Source organism: Mastomys coucha, unplaced genomic scaffold (genome assembly GCF_008632895.1).
Source record: "Mastomys coucha isolate ucsf_1 unplaced genomic scaffold, UCSF_Mcou_1 pScaffold20, whole genome shotgun sequence".
In the NCBI taxonomy this organism is placed as follows: Eukaryota; Metazoa; Chordata; class Mammalia; order Rodentia; family Muridae; genus Mastomys; species Mastomys coucha.
Genome location: NW_022196903.1, coordinates 63,946,350 through 63,954,799, shown reverse-complemented (window position 1 = coordinate 63,954,799; position 8,450 = coordinate 63,946,350). Strand labels below are relative to the sequence as shown.

The 8,450-nt window shown below is 41.4% G+C and overlaps 1 pseudogene; it reads left to right on the top strand.

The window, feature by feature from the left end:
• Positions 1–1,332: 1,332 nt before the first annotated feature.
• LOC116098167 lies at positions 1,333–2,048 on the top strand (annotated as a pseudogene).
• Positions 2,049–8,450: the final 6,402 nt, after the last annotated feature.

The window sequence follows — 8,450 nt, the reverse complement described above, 5'->3', positions numbered from 1 at the left end:
TCAGGATGATATTTTGTAATTCTATTCTTTGCCTAAGAATTTCATGAAGTCATTGTTTTAAATGGCTGAATAGTACTCCATTGTGTAAATGTATCACATTTTCTGTATCTATTCCTCTGTTGAGGGATATCTGGGTTCTTTCCAGCTTCTGGCTATTATAAATAAGGTTGCTATGAACATATTGGAGTATGTGTCCTTGTTATTTGTTAGAGCATCTTTTGGGTTTTTATCTGTTTTCTGACTGTGGGGACTGAGATATTAGATACTCCTCACCCTGAATATGATCCAGTGGGACAATTCTTCTGTTTTCAGAGTATCTTGTTGACTCAGTATCATCTGAGCTCCTGAGGACATTTATAGATTTGGCTTGAATGCTACTGAATGGTGTAAGTTCTTTTTTAACCAATAGGAAGCCATATCCTTTCATTGTTGTATAAAATCCAATAATTTCTCTTTTTGCTAAAGATCACAATATGAAATGCACTGTTGTTTGAAAACTTTAATATTGTTGAGACTTCAAAGTGTTCATAAAATTCTTATATTCTTTACAGTAGAACATCTATAGAACATTTCTTTTTGTCTTAATATTTTAAAATTTCTTTATTTTTATGTTTTTATGAGAGAGAGAGAGAGAGAGAGAGAGAGAGAGAGAGAGAGAGAGAGAGAGAGAGAGAGAGAGAGAGAGAGAGAGAGTTAAAGAATATAAAGTTGGGACAGCCCATACATATCATTCTGGGTCTGGGTCAACTCAGTTCAATGGATGGCTATGAGCCTCTGCATCTGTATTAGTCAGGTACTGTCAGAGCCTCTCAGGAGATAGCTATATTTAGGCTAGCTTGTCCTTCCTTCAGTCTCTGCTCCATAGTTAATCTCTGCAACTCCTTCCATGGGTATTAGGTTCCCCCTGTTAAGAAGGAATGAAATGTCCACCTTTTGGTCTTCCTTCTTCTTGAGTTTCTTGTGATTTGAGGATTGTTCTTCCTGTATTCCAAACTTCTGGGCTAATAACCACTTATCAGAGAGTGCATACCATGTGTGTTCTTTTGTGATTGAGTTACCTCACTCAGGATGAACACTTCTTTAAGTGCTTCTCTGTCATCTGAGATTCATTCCTTGAGAATTCTCTGTTTAGATCTGTATCCCATTTCCAATTGGGCTATTTGGTTTGTTGATTTCTATTTTCTTGGTAATGTCCCAGGGTGGGCTTATGTAAGGGAAGATCTGGTAGGAGAGAAAGGAGGGGGCTGTGATCCTGATGTAAAGTGTATAAAAATAAATTATTGAAAAATATTATAGACTGTGGTGCTTGACTTTCTCAGTTCCTGTGGAGCTATGCTTTCCCTGGCAATGAGCTTCCTCACAAGCTTCCTGCTGGGGTCAGTAGACAGCTCTGTCTGTAGCAGCCAGACATCAAGGCTGTGCTGAATGGGAAGGGGCTTGGCACTGGCACCCTTTACATTGTAGAGAGTCAACTGTCATGGTTAGATGGTTTGTGAATATGATTCTCACTGGAATACCCCACTATTAGTTTACATGTGGTGTCCAGGGATCCAAATGCTTATCCTTAAGAGCATTTTTATGTTATGGTGAATGACAAGTTTAGAGATCAATCAAAAGAACCTCTCTCTGATGAAGATGAGGAAGAAAATGATAATGTTGAACCCATTTCTAAATTTAGATTTGTGCCCAGTGATAAGTCAACATTGGAGGTGATGTTCACAGCAATGTGTGAGTGCCAGGCCTTGCATCCAGACCCTGAGGATGAAGACTCAGATGACTATGATGGGGAGGAATATGATGTGGAAGCACATGAACAAGGACAGGGGTATATCCCTACGTTTTATACCAATGAAGAAGGACTATCTCGTTGAATAGTGGAAGGGAAAGCCATGTTGGAGAGATTAGAAGGAATGCTTTCTTAGTCTGTGAACAGTCAATATAATATGGCAGGCATCTGAACAGAGCATACAGTAAGAAGTTATGAAGATGGCATGGAGGTAAAAAACACACCAACTGTTGCCAGACAATTTGAGGATGCAGATCACTGAAGATGATTTATGCTACTATACAATTCTGCTCATAACTGTAGGTAAGAACTTGGTGCCTCTTCACTCCAGAATGGGGTTGGTGAAAGACTTTTTACTTCTTCAAAACTCATTTCTCAAGACAAACTATAATGTGACAACAAGCTATTACCAGCAAAAGAGACTATGACCTCTATTTACAAAGGTGAATTAACTGAATATGTATTTGTAGTTTTTCATTTACCCCCAAGCTTTCTGTGTCTAGGTATCTTCTGAGGAGGCCACTAATTCCTGCCTTTGCTGTGTGCGGTCTGTCAGTTGCAAGGCCTATGTGGTGAAATTCACAGAGCTCACACTGGGTGAAAATGAGTTGCTGCAGCTTAGATGTCTCTGGGACTTAGGAGAACTCTCTGATCTCTGAGATAAAAAGCAAAGGCCACAGAGGGAGCAGCCTTTAGCATTTTCCACAGGGACATAGGTCCTCTACTTGGGGCTCAACCATACCTTGCCATGACACAATACTTGTGTGCTAGCTTCTGTTCTTCTTCATTTACCATCAGCTCTGTTATGTTATCCTACAAGGTTAGGTCCTTGACTGTCCACCCTCTTAACATTAGCTTTCTGTCACAGAATAAATAATCCTGAAATAAAGTCTGCAAAGTACTCTTAATGATATTTTGTCTTTGTAATAGTTAACAAATAAATCTATAAAAAATAAAAAAGAAAAGTAATATAAAATAGATGGGTTGAGAGGTGTGTAGAATCTGGTAGGAGTTGGGGAGAGAAGGGAAATATGATTTTAACATATAATACAATTTTTACAAATAAATAAGTTGAATATTGAATGGAGCAGTCATAAGATCCCTTATGATGTGCTTGAAATGCTCTGTGATTGGTTTTGCCAACCCCATCTACCACTGAGACAAAGAGCATGTTTTCCTCTGAGGATGACATTTATTGAGCTGCTTTGCATGTTCACGGCAAAGCATCTTCCAAGCCTCTTGTATGTGACCTGAAAAGGAGCCTCTGGTCCAGTTTTCAGGGACAGATTCAGCTGTTCTGCTGTTTGGGTGTAAGTGTTTCTGCTCAGATGGAAGGGTATGCTGTGACTTGGAAGTCTAGGGACTATATAGCTCTGAGGGAAGAAGGTATTCCAGTGGAAGGGTATTGTGACACATGGGAACTGAGGAACCTTACTGCTCTGAGGTGGATGGAAGGACATCCTGAGACATGGGAGTTAAGGAACCAAATAGCTCTGAGAGGAAGCCTCTTCAACAGAGCTATTGCAGCTCCCAGAGGTAGGTTTCCCCAGCTGAGCTGAAGGAGTAGCCCCAGCCCTGCTCCTTCTTTCTTTTTCTCTTCATTGCTTCATTTCTTCTTGACTTTTTCTGAAGAAAGTGTCACTCAGCAGAAAATCTCATGAAAGAGACTTATTGGAGGATCCAGATTGTGAGAGAATGAATCCAGTGATGGTTGCCCTCTGCTCCTCGGAGTAGGGAGCAGAGCTTATATATGACTTTTCAGGGGGCAGAGCTTTTCACAGTAAAGATTTCCAGAATGTGGATTGATGGAATTTGAAGTACTGAGCTTGTGAGCCTTTCCTTTTCAGGGATTGGTGGGTTTTCCTGCTCAGTGGTTGGTGGCTCTTTTTTCAGCGCTCCCTCCCCTTTCCTGCATCTGGCCATGGATTAGGCTGCTGATGGTTTTTGATGAGGTGCCATCGCTGTGGGGCTGCTGGCAGGAAGAAGGCTGGAGAGAAAGTATTGCCACTGTGGACAGCTCCTGCACAGGTGCTTCACCATGGCTGTAGGTTGAGGCAGGGAAGAGATCTTGCCATTGTGGACAGCTCCTCACAACAGCAGTAGGGTGAGGTAGGAAAGGAATACCACCATGGAAAGCTCTTGAGGGGTAGCTCCTGCTTAGGCAGTTGGCATCATGGATAGGCTGCAGGCTTAGATGTCTAGGTGCTGCCATTTTGACAGCTCCTGTGGGGGTATCTCACCACTGGGTCCTGAAGGAGAAACTGACACAAAAGTTTTTTTATAATGGTGTGTAAGGTGGAAGGCAACAGCCACACACAAGGATGTTTTCTGATCACTACTCCTGTACTACGGCAATGAAAGTTACCCTCATAAATGAATATGAACACATATAGACACATCACATGACAAAAGACAGAAATTAGACAAAATGAGTATTCTAGGTATTAATTATACTAATTATCCTTATCAAGTCTTTATTCTTATTCCTTCTTAGAAAACATTGGGTATGGACAATTTTGAGGGACCAAGTTGTGCTAGAAATATCTTACATTCTTTACATAGTACATTTTTTTTTAATATTGCTTCCCCCATCACACCTCTAAAATATCCGAGAGTAAGGATGCAATAGAATAAACTTTCAGGCTCCTTTAAGATATATATACATGTGATGGTCTAGTAAATTTTCTGCTGATACCAACTCCCTGTGGGGGAAACAGGAGCAGGTGCTCTTTGACCAGCAGTACACACTCTATTGAGCTGATTTGCATATTAAGTCATTATACAACAGCCCAGTCTCCTTAAGGGCAGATCCAGGAGCCTAAGAAGTATCCTCTCTTCAAACTCTCAGACATAGAGACAGACACACTCCTGCTGTGGGTGCTGATGCTCTGGGTTCCAGGTGAGGATGCAGAGAAGTGTTAGGAGCAACCTCTGTGAACATTATGGTTTTCCATGCCTCTGTGCTCTTGAAGTTTATAATTAGGGCATTTGTAATTGGTTTTAAGTTTCCCCATTCCCCTTGATTTTCTGGTTCCTCTGAATGATGTCCACTATTATTTTCAAAAGTTGCAAATCTAAAGGTCCTTTCTTGCGAAGGTCTTTATATATAACAATGGCCTGTGTATTTGTTATTCCAGGTTTTACTGGGGTATTGTGCTCACCCAGTCTCTAACTTTGACTTTCCTACCATTTAGGATTCATTATTTCCTGACACTATTACTGAGGCTAGAGTGTGGTCACAAAAAGGAGTCTATCATGATTACTCTCCAAAAGACCTAATAGGAAGCCGAAAGAATCAGATGCAGATATTTACAACCAATGAATGGACAGAAGCTGCTGATCCCTATAGCTGAATTAGGGAAAAGCTGGAAGAACCTGAGGAGGAGCTTGACCATGTAGGAGGACCAGTCATCTCAACTAACCTGGACCCCTGAGATCTCCCAGACACCGAGCCACAAAACAGGCAGCAAACACCAGCTGATATGAGATCTCCAAAGTATATATAGCAGAGAACTGTCGGGTTTGGAATCAGTCAGAGAAGATGCACCTAACCCTCAAGAGACTGCAAGCCCCAGGGAGTGGGGAGGTTTGGTGGTGTCGGGGTTGGGCGGATGGGGGCATCCTCGTGGAGATGGCAGGAAGAGGTTTGGAATGGGGAACAGTCAGAAGGTTGATGGAGAGGGATAAAACTTGGACTGTAAAAAATGACTAAATAAAATGAAGTTTTGAATTTAAAAAGGATAATAAATGGAAATTTTATAATTTGAAAGATTATATACAAATACATTTATTGTCAGGTGTGCATGCACATCTTTCTCTCTCTCTCTCTCTCACTGTGTGTATGTGTGTGTGTGTGTGTGTGTGTGTGTGTGTAGGTAAAAGGACAAACTGCAGAAGTTAGTTCTTCCTTTTCACTTGGTATCTGGGAATCAAACTTAGGTCATCCGTTTTGCTGCACCCTTTACCTTTCCTAGTAAAAGGCGAGTACAATTGCCAGCCTGAGGTACTATTTTTTTTCCTTGACAGATTTATTTTATTTTAAATTATGTGTATGTTACCTGTGGAGGGGTGTAGGTATATGTATGAATGGGGTCTCAAAGCAGTCAGAGAGGGTATCAGATTTTATGGAGCTAGAGTTACAGGAGTTTTTGATCTAGTTGAAGTGGGTCCTGGGAACCAAACCAGGGTCTTCTATTACATCAGGAAGCAAGGGTTTTCCTTTTAGTATCCTCTGTAAGGCTGGATTAGTGGAAAGATATTTTTTAAATTTGGTTTTGTCATGAAGTATCTTGGTTTCTCCGTGTGTGGTGGTTGAAATTTTTGCTGAACATAGTAGCCTGGGCTGGCATTTGCATTCTTTTAGTGTCTGGATGACATCTGTTTAGGATTCTCTGGCTTTTACAGTCTCTGTTGAGAAGTCTGGTATAATTCAGTCTTCCTTTATGTTACTTGGCCTTTTTCCCTTATAACTTTTAATATTCTTTGTTACTGTCCTGCAGTAACGTTAAACAGTGAGTAACCTGGAAAAATGGAGTTAGAAAGAAGAGCAGCTGCTAGAGAGAGTTAGGGATAGGATAGAGTGGCCACAGACATACCTACCCACGTGGAAGGGTGAAAATTAGACAGGAGACTTTTACTGCTCAGCCATCTTGGTTCTTTAATGATGATTCCTTTGTTCTCCCAACAGGTATATTACCTGGGGCAAAAACCACTCCCCCCCACAAAATACGTCAGTGTAACAGTCCAATCAGTGACTTCCTTGTTACTCTGTGGGGGTGGAGCTTTTGAATGTAACTGGAACCAGGTTTCGCTCAACAGGTGGGCAGCCGCAGCCCTGGGGCCCATGGCACTGTTTTGCTTTGATACTGTTCAGGCTGTGGGGAGGGAGTCCACAATTCTTTCTTTGCTCTGTGCATTTAGTGTTTTGATTATAATGTGATTGGAGGATTTTCTTCTTTACTTGGTATTCTGTGGACTTGTACATTATGGTACATCTCTTTAGGTTATGGATAGTTTCTTCTATGAATTTGCTAAAGGTATTTTCTGGCTCTTTGACCTGTGAATCTTCACTCTATTCTATTTCTATTATTCTTAGGTTTGATCTTTTCATTGAATCCCAAATTTCCTGGATGTTTTGGGTTAGGAACTTTTTAGGCTTTGTATTTTCTTTGACCATTGTGACAATATCTTCTATGGTATTTTCTATGCCTGGGGTTCTCTCTATTATCTCTTGTATTCTGTTGGTGAAAGCAAAACATCCTGAGTTTTGCAGGCAAATGGATGGAACTAGGAAATATCATCCTGAGTGAGGTAACTCAGACACGAAAATACATGCATGGTATGTACTCAGTATTAAGTGGATATTAGCCAAGAAGGTACAGAATACCCAAGGTACAGTCCACAGAACTCAAAAAGTTCAACAAGCTGAAGGGCCCAAGTGAGTACACCTTAGTCCCACTTGGGAGGGAGTAAAAAGGAAACACAAGTGGGAAGGGAGGGAAGGACCTGGGAGGGAAAGGGGACAGGGAGGAAGAGGGGAACATGACCTGGTATTGGGTGAGGGAAAAGGACCGAAACCATGAAAGCCAGCAAAAAGAATGGAAACATGCAACCATGGAGGTAGGGGGTGGGAGGACCCTCCTGAATATATCAGAGACCTGGGAGGTGAGACACTCTCAAGACTCAAAGGGAGGGACCTTAGATAAACCTACCTCCAGTGATGGATGGGATTGCCATCCCACAGTCAAAAACACTGAAACAGAATTGTTCCTGTCTAAAAGAATTGCAGGGATAAAAGAAAACAAAAAGCCCAAGGAAAAGAAGGTCCAGTGACAGGCCCAAAATGGTATCCAGCTCAATGAGTGGCCCCAAAGCCTGACACTATTACTGAGCCTATGGAGCTCTCACAAAAAGGGACCTAGCATGACTGCTCTCAGAAAGACCCAACGAACAGCTGAAAGAGTCAGATGCAGATATCTGCACCCAACCAATGGAAAGAAGCAGCTGACCCCTGTGGTTGAATTAGGGAAAGACTTAAAGAAGCTGAGGAGAAGGGTTACCCTGTAGGAGGACCAGCAGTCTCAATTAATCTGGACCCTCAAGATCTCTCAAATGCTTGACCACCAAAAAGCTGATAGGTGACTAACACACATACAGCAGAGGGCTACTGGGTCTGTGTTCATTCAGAGATGATGCACCTCTCAAGAGACTGGAGGCCCCAGGGAGTTTAGAGGTCAGATGGGGTGAGGGTAGGGGCATCCACATGGAGACAGGGTGTGGGGAGGAGGTATGGGATGGGGAACAGTCGGAGGGTGGACCAGGAGGGGAATAAAATTTGGAGTGTAATAAAAAAGATTAAATAAAATTTAAAAAGTATAGAAAATAAGAGAAAACTAAGCAAATGAAAACAAACAAACCACTATCAGTAGATCCCTACCTCTATCCTATGTTTTCTATCCCCAGGGTTCCTTCCATTTGTAATATCTTTTATTGTTTCTATTTCCATTTTTAGGTATTCTACTGTTTTGTTCAATTCCTTCACTGGCTTGATTGTATTTTCTTGTATATCTTTAAGGGATATATTTGTTTCTGCTTTAAGGGCATCTACCTGTTTGCCTGTGTTTTGCTGTATTTCTTTTCTTTTCTTTTTTTTTTTTAGATATTT